At 37.0% G+C, this 14,826-nt stretch overlaps 1 long non-coding RNA gene across 1 annotated transcript in view; it reads left to right on the top strand.

Annotated features, from left to right (window-relative positions):
- Positions 1-14,826, top strand: part of LOC139184944 (uncharacterized) — a 315,407-nt gene that overhangs the window by 74,506 nt on the left and 226,075 nt on the right. The window contains exon 2 of the long non-coding RNA XR_011568517.1: positions 4,422-4,552. This is a non-coding gene — a long non-coding RNA (uncharacterized lncRNA). The remainder of the gene's footprint in view (positions 1-4,421; positions 4,553-14,826) is intronic.

Below are 14,826 nucleotides of genomic sequence, written 5' to 3'. Positions count from 1 at the left end.
CTTGTGCTTTCTTATTTTTACCTAGTCTTATTCAAGTCTTTTTTTGGGGAGGGTTTGTGGATAGCTTCAAATTTATAGTTTCATTCAAAAAACTTACAACAAAAATTAGAAATAACCTACCAGAATGTGTTACTTTATTATGTATTAATTTGTAAAACACACTTCAATTTTATTGGAATTAAATTAACATAAAACAATTCCATGCAGAGTTCCTTTCTAAGAGAAAGTACATTTTTTATGAGGCTATAGCTGAAAATAAATATTTGCAGTGTGTCTTATTATGGATATATTAAGCCTTCCCAGTTTTAATAAAAGTTCTGTTAAGATGACTTTTTTAATAAGTATAGATAATTGCCTACTTTTATTGTGGAGAAAATCATTGAAACACATCGATGGGATTGCAGTTAAAAGCATAAAACTGGAGCACATACTTCCTCCAAATATAAAATATAGCACTGTGTTTTGAAATTTACATGTATTCAGGAGAATTAAAGCGATCAAAAAATTTCAAGTATTTACATGTTGTTGACCTGGCGTAACACGTCATATCTAATTTTACTTTTTTCCTAGAGAGAGCACAGAAAGAGAACTCAAGAATCAAAAGAAGTTAAAAAAGACACAACTACTTTAGAGAAACCACTGTGAGACTGTGTTTGTTAAATTCCACAGGAAATACAAAGAGTTTTGCTTATATCTGTTTTAACAGTAAGTAGAGTAAGAAGGAAGATGTTAGAACAGAAATTCAGGTGGCCCCAGTGGGCCAGATGGACAAGTTTTTTTAAGAAGCAAGGAAAACATTTCAGAGAGAGCATAATGAGCTTGATGGGAAGAGGTAGGAAGAAGGCAAAAGGGAAGATAAAAGGAAAAAGGGGATGAGGACAGAGGGAAAAAAAGGAGCATGATCCAAAGGTAGAAAGAGAGGAAGGTTAGATTGGGAGACAGGGAAAAGGACACACACACACAAAAAGAATGATGCCTTGATAGAAATATAAATGTAAGGCCCATATCCAGAAAACTCCATTTCAAATTTACCCTGTAGGAAAGCCAATCTCAGAACTACAGTTATAAAGACATGATCACAGATGTATATGACTTTAACAGGTCTCAGTTCAAATGCCATCTCATAAGTGACTTTTTCCTGGAATGTGAAGTCAAATGGGCCTTAGAAAGCATCACTACAAACAAAGCCAGTGGAGGTGATGGAATTCCAGTTGAGTTATTTCAAATCCTGAAAAATGATGCTATGAAAGTACTGCACTCAATATGCCAGCCAATTTGGAAAACTCAGCAGTGGCCACAGGACTGGAAAAGGTCAGTTTTCATTCCAAACCCAAAGAAGGGCAATGCCAAAGAAAGCTCAAACTACTGCACAATTGCACTCATCTCACACGCTAGTAAAGTAATGCTCAAAATTCTCCAAGCCAGGCTTTAGCAATATGTGAACTGTGAACTTCCAGATGTTCAAGCTGTTTTTAGAAAAGGCAGAGGAACCAGAGATCAAATTGCCAACATCTGCTGGATCATGGAAAAAACAAGAGAGTTCCAGAAAAACATCTATTACTGCTTTATTGACTATGCCAAAGCCTTTGACTGTGTGGATCACAATAAACTGTGGAAAATTCTGAAAGAGATGGGCATACCAGACCACCTGACCTGCCTCTTGAGAAACTTATATGCAGGTCAGGAAGCAACAGTTAGAACTGGACATGGAACAACAGACTGGTTCCCAATAGCAAAAGGAGTATGTCAAGGCTGTATATTGTCACCCTCCTTATTTAACTTCTATGCAGAGCACATCATGAGAAATGCTAGGCTGGAAGAAGCACAAGCTGGACTCAAGATTGCCGGGAGAAATACCAATAACCTCACAGATATGCAGATGACACCACCCTTATGGCAGAAAGTGAAGAGGAACTAAAAAGCCTCTTGATGAAAGTGAAAGAGGAGAGTGAAAAAGTTGGCTTAAAGCTCAACATTCAGAAAATGAAGATCATGGCATCCAGTCCCATCTCTTCATGGGAAATAGATGGGGAAACAGTGGAAACAGTGTCAGATTTAATTTTTCTGGGCTCCATAATCACTGCAGATGGTGACTGCAGCCATGAAATTAAAAGATGCTTACTCCTTGGAAGAAAAATTATGACCAACCTAGATAGCATATTGAAAATCAGAGACATTACTTTGCCAACAAAGGTCCGTCTAGTCAAGCCTATGGTTTTCCAGTGGTCATGTATGGATGTGAGAGCTGGACTGTGAAGAAAGCTGAGTGCTGAAGAATTGATGCTTTTGAACTGTGGTGTTGGAGAAGACTCTTGAGAGTCCCTTGGACTGCAAGGAGATCCAACCAGTCCGTTCTGAAGGAGATCAGCCCTGGGATTTCTTTGGAAGGAATGATGCTAAAGCTGAAACTCCAGTACTTTGGCCACCTCATGCGAAGAGTTGACTCATTGGAAAAGACTCTGATGCTGGGAGGGATTGGGGGCAGGAGGAGAAGGGGACGACAGAAGATGAGATGGCTGGATGGCATCACTGACTCGATGGACGTGAGTCTGAGTGAACTCCGGGAGTTGGTGATGGACAGGGAGGCCTGGCGTGCTGCGAATCATGGGGTCGCAAAGAGTTGGACACGACTGAGCGACTGAACTGAACTGAACTGAAATGACTTTTTCCAGACCACCTAGCTGAAGAAGCACCCCCAGTTAATAATTCTTTATTCTCTTCCTAGCACTTATCTCCTAAATAATCTTGTATATTTACAAATTTATCCTCCATCTTTCTTCTTCTGAATGTAAGAGCTCTATTGAGAACAGGGACATTGCCTTGTTTCCACTGCATCCTTAGTGCCTAGAAATTTCCCGGCATGTAGCAGATAAACATATTTAAACTGTTAACTAAGAGAAAATCTATTATTTACTTTTTTGTGAGCTCAAGACTACATATAAATTTTATATATATAATGTTTGGGTAATTTCTCCTTCTTATAGAGGCCTTCAAAATTCTCTCCTTCTTAAAATATTTCTTCTGAGGCTAAGAACTGCCACTTGCTAAAATTTTGTCACTAAATGGCAAGGTAATGCCCTTGCTTCTGTTCAGTAACAGAGCAGTAGATATGACTCTGTCATAGTTTACTGGATTTCTACTAGTCTACAATTTTATAAAGACACCCATGAGTAGGGAAATGATTCTCTAAAACCAAGTCTTCTCCTGAGCATATTTATAAAAAGTAAAAGTTACAATAACTAGGATTTATATAGGGGAATGGGACATAAATGGGAAAAGTGACAAGGGGTCATTTTTGGGGAAAGACTAAATAAGACCTTATTCATGACTAGATATTAGGAAGTGTTGTTTATTCCTACTACTCCCAGAGCCTGACACCCCTGGCCATTGTCATCATGCTGCCTTCTAGCCAATGAATGAAGCCATCGCTGTTCAGAACCTGACAGTCTGCAGCTTTCTTCCTGTGATAAAGCAAGGACTCTTAAGCTCTATAAAACCACAGGCTGTTTCCTTATAAATTTAGTATACTTGATACAATCTTGAAAAAAAAAAAAGCAGAAACCCAATTTGACTTAGTAGCCCTTCACAGTGGGATGAGCGGTTTTCAGTTTGTTTTAGCTTGGGCTTTAAAAATGAGATTCTACTTCTCAATGTCACCTTTATTTTTTATGTTTCCTCTTTTTGGAGAAGCTTGCTCATTTCTATAATCACTTATTCATTCCTAATATCACTTTGCTGAGCAATAGCGTGACAGAAAAAACAGTGTGTCAGATGAATAATAATTTTTAAAGTTTAAAGGGTTTAGACTGAATGACACTGACAATGTTGCAGGTCCTGAACTATCCAAATGGTTAGTACAAGAATCAAATCTGTGATGGGAAAAGGGTGAAGCATCACTTACCAAAACTGTATCTATTTGTAGGGTGAAAACTAGCAGACATATAGTTTTTTGGCTATTCTATTTAATAATGAAAAAAAAAAAAAGAGTTCGATTAAAACTGCAAAGGCCTACTTTGGTGAACTAAATAAAATTACTCTGGCTGGGAACTAAACAAAATACAACAATTAATCATGTGATTTTGACCTAAAGTTGCAATACATTTTAATGAAAACATTTCTGAGCCTCTGTTTTGAATCCTGCACTCAGTAGGCCAATCTAGAATGACCACAGAAGTGGGCTCTAGTAGAGAAAAGAAGGGTTGTGAGTACCCAGAATAGTCCAGTCTTACACTTTCCTTTAGACAAGTCTTTTAAAAGTCCAATATTCGGCCACCAGATTTGAGTCACTTTTATGGAAGGGTTAATTTTAGGTTAGCTCTGGTCTGGTTGGGAAAGTTAAGTTGTTAAATGGATTGCTTGGTTTGCCCCAGGGCAGACATGTTTCTAAGGTTTGATTCTAACGTAATCTGGCTTCCTTTCAGCATTATAGAATGAAGAGGACCAGGGACAAGTCAGATTCCCAGGGCCTCTGAGGAGCAGAACAAGATCGCTTTGGCCAGACACAATCAGGATTGGTTATGGAATTAAGCCAGCTTCCAGAACTGGAGGTGAGGTAAGGTGTAAATAGCTGTGTTGTCTTCTGTATCATGTTGTCTCATGGTTCCATGGGAGTCTACCATGTCCAGTACATATAACCTTGTCTGTACATTTAATTTGAAAGAGACCCCACAGCTTAAAAATGTGTTATCTCAATTTAAGTCCATATGACATTTGATAAAACATACAGTAGCAGTTGTCACAAGTACTACGGCTGAAAGAATTTGTGTATCACAAGATAGCTTAGCTTTCTCTTGTAATTGACTTTCGTGTACACGACTGAGCGACTTCACTCGTACATAAAAGCAACATAACTCAACACTCACATACATAAACAACCATAGACACCAAGCTTTCATTTGCATAAGGTTTTGCAAGACTTGTGAATTACCAAATATATTCAAGAAGTATAGAGCGTATAAATTGGTTCCACTTGCTTTTTCCATTTTACTCAGAAGCCAGATAGGAATTTGGCCAGGCTGGAATTTTGGTGGGGAGGGATTTTCAAGTTAGAGTTTCAATCTGGGTACCAGGTTGGTTCCCTTTACCAGTCAACAGAGGAAGTCTCTTCCTTCCAGTGAATAAGACAGGCACACTGAGCCGATCACCAAATTACGGCATAACTTTATACTTCATCAAGAAAGGAAAAGGGGATACTCACACTGAATAAAATTACGGCTCATATCCTCCAAATGTAGGTTAAAGTTTTTTCAGTGTGGATGTACACGGAGATATGTAGTGTTGAGGGAAGGTCCACTGTACTTGGGAATAAATAAGGTGGTTTGGGGCACTTGAGAGAAGTAAAAATTTTCAGTCTCTCTCCTTTTATCTGCATTTCTACTTGCCCCATCTACTTCAAGGGCCATTGTCTCTAGGTGTTTTAGGACCTTGTGAAGAAACATAAAATTCTAAATTATTCTTATCTTATACTCCTATCAGATTCCTCATGTGTAAGACCTAAGAACACTGATAGGGAGATTATGGGGTGTAACCTTCAGTGTGCAGATGAGAGATAAATGGGATGAATAAAAAACAGCTCCTTCAAAAACTATATAATGGGGGAGCTCAGTTTTCTGTCTGTTTCTTCTCATCTCTCTCTTCATAGTTACCTTCAAGATCCCAAAGTACAGGCTTCACAAAAAGCTTCAGTTCAGAGAGGTACCTTTCTATGCAACAGTAGCGAGGGAGCGAATAACTTTCTGGGAGTATATAGAAAACTACTAGTGATTGTTTTGCATTTCCACATTTTTAACAGAAAATAGTACAACAGAATCCCAGGGATGGGGGAGCCTGGTGGGCTTCCGTCTATGGGGTCGCACAGAGTCGGACACCACTGAAGCGACTTAGCAGCAGCAGCAGCAGCAGAACAACAGAAAGTCTGTTGTAGATGGGGAAGTTTGTTAGATGAGGACTTACTTGAGAAAAAGCTAAATATGTAAATTCTGACTTCAGAAGGCCAAGAACTAAACCCAGGAGACATAAGTGATGTGAAACCTAATTAACATTGGGAAAAATCACCATGTTTGGATTTGTGTTACCAGTTAGTTAATGTAATTTGTGACTGATCTATTACTTTTTAAATAGTCTTTCACTGGATTACAAAGGGCAAATTGTCCTTTGAGCTCTAAATCAAGGAGTGCTGAGTAATGGAGTATTTAGAGTATTAGAAACTGCAGATTGAATGTAAAAGTCACTGACATCTGTAAGATTTCCTTGTAGACAAATTAAAGTGGGTGATAAAGGTTTTGAATATAACAGATCAACTTCAAGGAGGGTCTAATTTTGAGAAGAGATTCAACTTGAATTGAATTGAGTATAAGAAGTAGACCAGGATTAGTTGGAGTGATGATTAAAACATTCAAGTTTATAAGTCTTTGTAGTTGCTAGGTATTTCTTGTACTAATTGTCGACCAAATTAAAAAAAAAAAAAAATTCTTAGTAATGCTGGTTAATGTTTTTGTTTTTAGGTTGAATATAATAATCTGTCTTTAAGTTTTTTCTTTTTAAAAACAGATTTAAAATTTTAAAACAGTTAAAGACACTACAGAGTTTCTATATAGCTCATACCAATATTTCCTTGTTAATAACATCATATATTTGTATAGGATATTTGTTGCAGTTTTGAATCAATATTGATATATTATTTTACCTGTAGCCTATAATTTATTCTAATTTCCTTAGTTTTCACCTAATGTCCTTTTCCTCTTTGGGGATCTCATCCAGGTTACCACACTGTATTTAATCCTCATGAGTCCTGAGGCACCTCTTGTTATGATAGTTTGTCAAAGTTACCGTGTTTTGGGTGACTTTTGACTGTTTTGAGGACTCAACTATTTTGCACAGTGTTCCTCAACTGGGAGTTGTCTGATGTTTTTCTCCATGATTAGACTGGGGTTGTGGGTTTTATGGAGGAAGACCACAGAGGTAAAGGGCCATTTTCATCACATCATGTCAAGGGTACATACTTCAACATGGTTTATCATTGTCTCCATTTACCTTGGTCAACTGGGTGAGTTAGTGTTTGTCAGGTTTCTCTACTGTAACATTACTATAAAGTTATCTCCTTTTCTACACTGTACTTTTGGGAAGAAAGTCACTATGAACAGCTCACATCCAGTGTGCGAGAATTTATGCTTCACCTCCTTCAGGGCAGAGTACTGACACTAATTATTTGTAAATTTTCTGTCTAGGAGATTTGTCTGTTCTCCCTTATCTCTCTTTAAATTATTTATCTATATCTGTATGGATTCACTGATTTATTTTTTGTTTTGGATTATAAGCTAATACCACTTTACTTATTTTGTTGATAAAAATTTCCAGCTTGACCACTGGGGACTTTTTCAGTTCTCTGCTTGGTCCCTTTGCATGTTCCATTATTTTTTAAAATAACATTTCCTTTACTTTCTGGTACTAAAAGATGCTCTAGGATCATCTTGTATATTTTTTGTCTCAGTCCTAGAATCTATCTCCAAGGGGCCTTCTTTATATTATTTTTAGTTAGAAAATGGTATTAGAAAGCAAGATCTGAGTCATAGGTGTTCTTGTTGCTACTGAGGTGTCATTATTTCTACTGACTGAGCAAGGAGTTATATGTGTGTGTAGTAACCCATGTATGTACATATTTCTACAATTATTTCTATATGTAATCATGTACACCTATACCAAACTAAAAATGCATTTATGCTCATGTCTCCAATGCTGATCTATTCCCACATGACTCATTTTGGCCTCCTCTCTTTTCTTATGACCCACTCCAGTGTTCTTGCCTGGAGAATCCCAGGGATGGGGGAGCCTGGTGGGCTGCCGTCTATGGGGTCGCACAGAGTCGGACACGACTGAAGTGACTTAGCAGTAGCAGCAGCCTTTCTTATGTATAATCTCCCACTCGAACACTGAGAAGTCTTGCTCCTAACATCCAGTATCCAATTACTTAATTGTTCAATTCCAGTATATATGTATGGCAGTATCAAAATTACTTACATCCTCATGAGAATCAGCTTTACCAGCACACAGTGTTTATATAATGGTTTATTTTGCCTATTGTCTTACAGACTCCCTTCATTTCCAAATTTACTTAGGTCATCTTTTCCCCTTCACCCCCCCTTGCGGTGAGTTTGTTTTCTATATTTGTAATAGTTACATTTATTTCATACATTCATGGTACAATTAGTTTAATCACATTCTACATGCTGCCCAGGGATACTCAGACCTCTGATACAGGTTTTTTTTTTTTTCTTTTTTTAATGTGCATACAGTGAGGTTCACTGTTTATGTTATAAAGTTTGATATATTTTGCCAAACGTGTACTATCATATATCTGCCATTATAGTATCGTACAGAATAGGTATATCACCTTAAAACGGTGCTTCGTATGTTTGACCTCAGCTAACATTCTCCCTGCCTCAAAGGCCTGGAAACCATTGACCATTTTACCATTGCTATAGTTTTGACTTCTCCAGACTGTCATATAACTGATGTTTTCTTTCTTTATAAGCATAACTATTAGCTTACATTTATTAAGTATTCACCAGGTGGATGTCCCTATGTGATGTGCTCTTCAGGTAGTATATTTTTTTGGTTCGCAGACCACATGATGGAGGGACAGTTTTCATTCTTTATTACAAATGAGGAAGCACAGAACGGCTAAGTACTAGTCCTAAGTAAATAAGAAAACTTGTCAACTTAAGGCGAGGGCTATTTGACTCTGAAACATGTACCCAACCAATACGTCATGCTTCTAAATTCATACTCAGAATTGAGAAAATAAGAAACAGGATGCCTGCTTCAAAATGCTTCTTCTTCGTTTGGGTAGTTCTGTGCATAAAACAATGGGGCTTCTTTAAAACTTCAAACATGCATTACTTTAATAGAAAATGTGTTTATACTAAAAAGGAAAGAAGGACAGTAGATGGAAGGGAGGAAGAAAGGAAGGAAAGCATATCAAATCCAGCAACGGGATCAGTGACTCTGTTAAATTCTACTAAAAGCCAGACATTTCCCCCTGAGGGCGCATAGGAGTGACTGTTCTCCTGGCTCAGAACATCCCTCAAGCCCCACCAGTCTGGAAAAAGTAAGTTTAGAGGAGCATATTTATTCTTGCCTTTTCCCCTAAAGGGAACTGCAGTGTTCAACATTAATACATTTTATTCACATTCTCCGTTTACTCAAGAATATAACAAATGTTTAACTTTTCAGTTCTGTATATTCCTTGCTAATGTGGTTATTAATCTAGATCCCAACTATGACTCATGTCATGTTTTTGTCTTCTTCCAAAACCTTGGTAAGAATCTTCCACTGTGCTTCCCATCAGACTCCTTAGACAGATGAATTATTAATTGTTGTTAAAATAAAACACTTTCCTGGTATTTGAGAATGTTTTTATGCGAACCTAACTATGTAGTGATGGGTAAACAATCCATTCTGAGTATTTAGATGTGTCTTAGAATCCAAGAATTTAAAAAAAAATGTAATGATCTTTTAGGAATCAGGTGTCAGTCTTCTGGCAGAAAGGGACACATTCTTTCCAGAAAAAAAGATTCATCTTCTTTTAGCAACACGTTAGGAAACACCAGGTATAATATCTATGCAAAATTATTTGCAAATTTTCCCTATGAGGCTATAAAATCACAGGTAGAGGTTTGATCTAGCTATTTTCATTGTGAACTGGCTCTATCAATGTGGAACCCAATGGAAGAAAGTGTTGGGAATTGCTTTACTCATTAAGCAAGAAGTTCAGATTTGTTCTCAGATTTCTTGAAGATACTCATACTATTTTTTTAGGGTTGTAACAAAGTACCACAAACTGGGAGGCTTTGCTTAAACAAGAGAAATTTATTGTCTCACAGTTCTGGAGGGTAAACATTAAGATCAAGGTGTGAGTATGGTTGGTTCCTTCTGAGCGTTCTTGAACAGAATATTCCAGGCCTCTCGCTTAGGATCTGGTGATTTGCTGACAATTTTGGACATTCTTTGCGTTGTAGATGCATTACCCTAATCTCTGCCTTTATCTTCACATGGCATTCTTCCTTCATATCGTCTTTGCTCTGTGAAATGTCTCTCTCTCCAGGTTTCCTATTGGGAAAAAAGACTTCAGTTATTAATATATTGATTTAGAGTCAATCCTAATGACCTTATTTTAACTTGATTGCCTCTGTAAAGACCCTACTTCCAAATAAGGTTGCAATCCAGAGGTACTGGAGGTAAAAACTCTACCGTATCTATTTTGTTGTTGTTTAGTAACTAAGTCATGCCTGACACTTTTGTGACCCCATGGACTGTAGCCCGACAGACTCCTCTGTCCAAGCGAGAATACTGAAGTGGGTTGCCATTTCCTTTTCCAATATCTATTTTGGGGTGACACAGTTCAACCCTTAATAGTGCCACTTAGTTTGTTTTGCTATTACAAAACCAAAAGCCTCTACCGTGCTAGAACCATGCTTTTTCTCTAGTCCTTTTCATTCACTTTCCTCTCAAACAGACTTCCTGGATGACTTTTTGCCTCTGGATACATTTACGGAGAGAAAGAGGTTGGACTTACATCATGCAAGAACCTGAGATTATGTGAGGTTAACTAAAAACTCAATTTTCCAGGTAATTTATACTGAATCTATTCCTTGAGCCACAGAAGAAAATATAATCTCTGAAAATGTTAACTATAACATAATGATTAACAGGTGACACTCTGCCTCAACAAAATATTATCAAATCAAATTCAACAGTACTTTAAAAAGATCATATACCAGGGTCAGTGGGACTTATTCCAGGTATGCAAGAAATGATTCAGCTTGCTTAGATCACTCACCATGATACATCCCATTACCAAAATTAAGGCTAAAAATCATATGATCATCTCATTTTTATATACAAAATAAAAGAAAATGTAAGAAGTGGATTTTATGAATATAGGTGATGCTGAAGAACCAAGTAAAGGTCATTCAGTTAGTTCATAAGACTGATTATGTGGTCAAAACACAGACTTCATGCAGTTGATTTAGAAGATTTAGTTTCATTCCAGGTATATGTCAATAGCCAAGGGTTAGAAGATGAAATGGAGAAGGCAATGGCAACCCAATCCAGTACTCTGCCTGGAAAATTCCATGGATGGAGGAGGCTGGTAGGCTGCAGTTCATGGGGTTGCTAAGAGTCAGACATGACTGAGCGACTTCACTTTCCCTTTTCACTTTCATGCATTGGAGAAGGAAATGGCAACCCACTCCAGTGTTCTTGCCTGGAGAATCCCGGAGACGGGGGAGCCTGGTGGGCTGCCATCTATGGGGTCGCACAGAGTCAGACACGACTGAAGCGACTTAGCAGCAGCAGCAGCAGCAGAAGATGAAAACCACATAATCTGTAACCATATGGTTCTCTGTGGGAAAGACATCCATTAAAATACATAGACGGCAGCACACCAGGTTCCCCTGTCCCTGGGATTCTCCAGGCAAGAATACTGGAGTGGGTTGCCATTTCCTTCTCCAATGCATGCAAGTGAAAAGTGAAAGTGAAGTTGCTCAGTCGTGCCCGACTCTTAGTGACCGCATGGACTAGAGCCTACCAGGCTCCTCCATCCATGGGATTTTCCAGGCAAGAATATTGGAGTAGGGTGCCATTGCCTTCTCCGAAAATACTCTGTACTATCTGGTAAATCATAAGAAAAAGTTCAGGCCAGAAGGAGAAAGAGATGAGGTGATTTTTAGAAGATAAGAATTATCTAGTTAAATGAGGAATGGACGTCAAGGTAGAAGAAGTATTATCAGGAAAAAGTATTATCAGGAAAGGCACAGAGGTGAGAAATGTAAGGTATGTCCATGGAAATGCCACAGTTCAGTATTATTACTAAAATGTAAAATAAGAAGTAGAGAATAATAGATCCAAAAGGCCAATTAATGGTTGAGTTTGGTAGAAGAAGAGGGATACAGGATTTTATTACACTTGCTAGATTTTGTACTTTATTTAGAACTTTTATATTTATGTTCATGGGAGATATTCTTTATTTTTCTTTTCTTATACTACTCTTGTTGAGTTTTTTATTTTAATCAAGTTATATTAATACTAACTTCATAAAATAATTCATTTGAATACTTCCCTCTTTTAAAAATTATCTAGAAGACTTTGTAAGATTAGAATTATCTATTCTTCAATTTTGATAGCATTACCTGTAACACCATCCATGCTTTTGATCTGGGAAGTCTTTTTATTTCTAATTCAGTTTCTTTGGTGTTTCTCAGTCTATTAAAGTTTCTTCTTGATCAATTTTGTTTGTTCCCCTTATCTATGCTTTCAGATGTATTGACATAAAGTTCATGGTATCTTGTTTCTTTCTTAATCTCTGTTGTAGCTCTAATTGTGTTCCCTTTGTCATTTCAAATGTTGTTTACTTTTGCCTTGCATCTGTTTTCTTGGTCAGCCTTGCTAAAGGTTTGTCAATTTTATTTATCTTTTCAAAGAACCAGGTTGGCCATTTGACGTCCCTGTCGTATGTTGCATTACATTTCCCTAGGTTCTCTTTTTCTTTTTATTGTTTTCTTCCTTCTTCTTTGTGTTCCCTTTGTTTTCTGTACACTACTCAAGGCTGAATGTTTAGATTATCTATATCAGCCTTTCTTATTTGCTGTCTGGACACTGTCCTTATTTTACATTTATTATGTTGTTCTTTGATCAATGACTCTCTCTCATTTTATATCGTGTGCATCTTTAATTTGTGGACCGCTTCATTTTTCTGTTGGAGTTTCATATCTAATATTTTGCACAGTGCCTGACTCATAATAGTGGCTCAATGAATATGTGCTGAATGGGTGAATGTTTAGTATGATTTGTAAATAGCTTCACACTGTACACATTATTAATATATTTATCTGAGCTGAAAATAGTCCAGTAGCTTGGAGTATATGAAAATATCAATGCAACTGTCTAAGAAAACTTATAGACCAATCTTTTTGAGAGATATTTTCATTTATAACCTAAGGGAATAAAAATGTCTTCAGACAAACACTTTCTGAACTGCTGAGTGTTACAAAAACAGGAAAGTCAGTCATCAAAAGTATTTATGAAGCCACTCTGAAGACTATCATTGCCTTTCTTCTTCAGTGAAGTATATGGGTGGGATTTTTCTCAGTAGGATTATGATGCAATTTTCAATTTTACCACAGTAACAAGAAATTTCCTTAATTTCTGTAAAAAGATCGTTAGTATTTGGACTCAGATCTAAGTGCAAATGCCAGCAGTGTTCCCTAACTATGTCTGTGACTTCAGGCAAGTGACTCTATCTCCCTGAGCTTCAATTCTCTAATGCAGAAAAATGGGATAGTAACTCCTTCTCTTCCCAATTGTTGTAAAAATTAAATGAGCAAATGGATATAAAGTGCTTAGGACGGTGTCTGGCACATGGCAGGTACTAAGTAAATATTATTAAAGTTGTTGCTGTTACTATAAGTGTGAACTTTTCATGGAAAGGATTGTGTCTTATGCTTCTTATACCTCATGTGTGACACATTTCAACCCCTCTGCTGTGCTCGAGCATGATTGCAGACTTGAACTAAAATCCTCATGTTGATGATGATAAAGATGATAAAGAAAAGGAGCTATGGAAGAAAGGAATTCTGGCTTTGCAACCAGCAGCCATGTGCTTCAAATTCAGGTGAAAAGAATGTAATGGAGAAAGAATATTTCCCAATGTCTCCTACACAGGGAGATGGATTTAACCATTAAAACTGAGGTGTTAGCAAAGATATTCTGGGGAAATAGGGATAAACATGTGCAATAAAAAGGTGATTTTTTTTTCCTATTGTTTGGTTAAAAATAGGCACATTCATTGGGAAAATTTATCTAAAATTGCTTTCATACAAACAGCTCTGTGGGACCTTCTTATAATGTCTGTAATGAGAAAACTGGATTGGAATCATGCAATTATGAGTGTATTCATAACAGATAATGTATAACATTACTTGACTTCTGGAATGACACAATGCATGGAATAATTAGCTATGTTACTGTAGTGCTCTCTTCTGCCTGGGTCATGTGGATTTCTTATATCAGAAGGTCAGTGGCAATGTTATTTCTTTTGAATAATTTTCATTTCTTTAAAAAGATTAGAAAATGACTTTCAAGAATGACATAAATCAAATATAAAAATCTGCATTTACTATAGCTAGTGTAAGACATTTTTTTGCATCAATTACTATTGTAATTTAGGCTGAATAATGCCAGCTATTTTGCTACTCTGCTGAAGTCCTCTTTTTTGAGCCTACAATGAACCTGTAATACTTATGGAAAGAGTTACCATAGCAACCTATATTGATGTCACCAGCTCAGGCTTCTGACTTCATTGCATAATGCAGTAGCAACTGGATTTGCAGCAGAAACACCCTGCTAAAGAACAAGTATCTTGGTTTACAGCAAAGAGGACAAAAGAAAACAGCAAGTTCTAGGGGGTTGAATGCTGGATTGTGAGTTAGAATGTCTGAGTTCTTATTTTAATCCTGCTTCTCACTTGTTGCCTTGTTTTGAGTAATTGTGTTTACATGTGTGCACTGAGGTTTGAAACAAGAAATCTCCTATATATGGGGTAGGCATAGAAGAGAAAGCTCATTATTTAACGTTTTAGCATTTGGTAGACATCTTAATAAAGCTAAAGCAGTCTAAAAATAACCTGGAAAGAAAGGAATTATTAATGCCTTGTAGCTGATACCTAGCTAGCTCACAAAGATAAAGAAGACACTTTGAAATAAAAAAGCATGTAGCTAGGGTTTTCTTTTTTGAAATAGTAATGGATAAAGGTCAAGATTGATGCCCTAA

This window comes from Bos indicus, chromosome 9 (genome assembly GCF_029378745.1).
Source record: "Bos indicus isolate NIAB-ARS_2022 breed Sahiwal x Tharparkar chromosome 9, NIAB-ARS_B.indTharparkar_mat_pri_1.0, whole genome shotgun sequence".
In the NCBI taxonomy this organism is placed as follows: Eukaryota; Metazoa; Chordata; class Mammalia; order Artiodactyla; family Bovidae; genus Bos; species Bos indicus.
The sequence above is the reverse complement of the archived record's forward strand: the minus strand, read 5'-3'. Positions and strand labels throughout refer to the sequence as shown.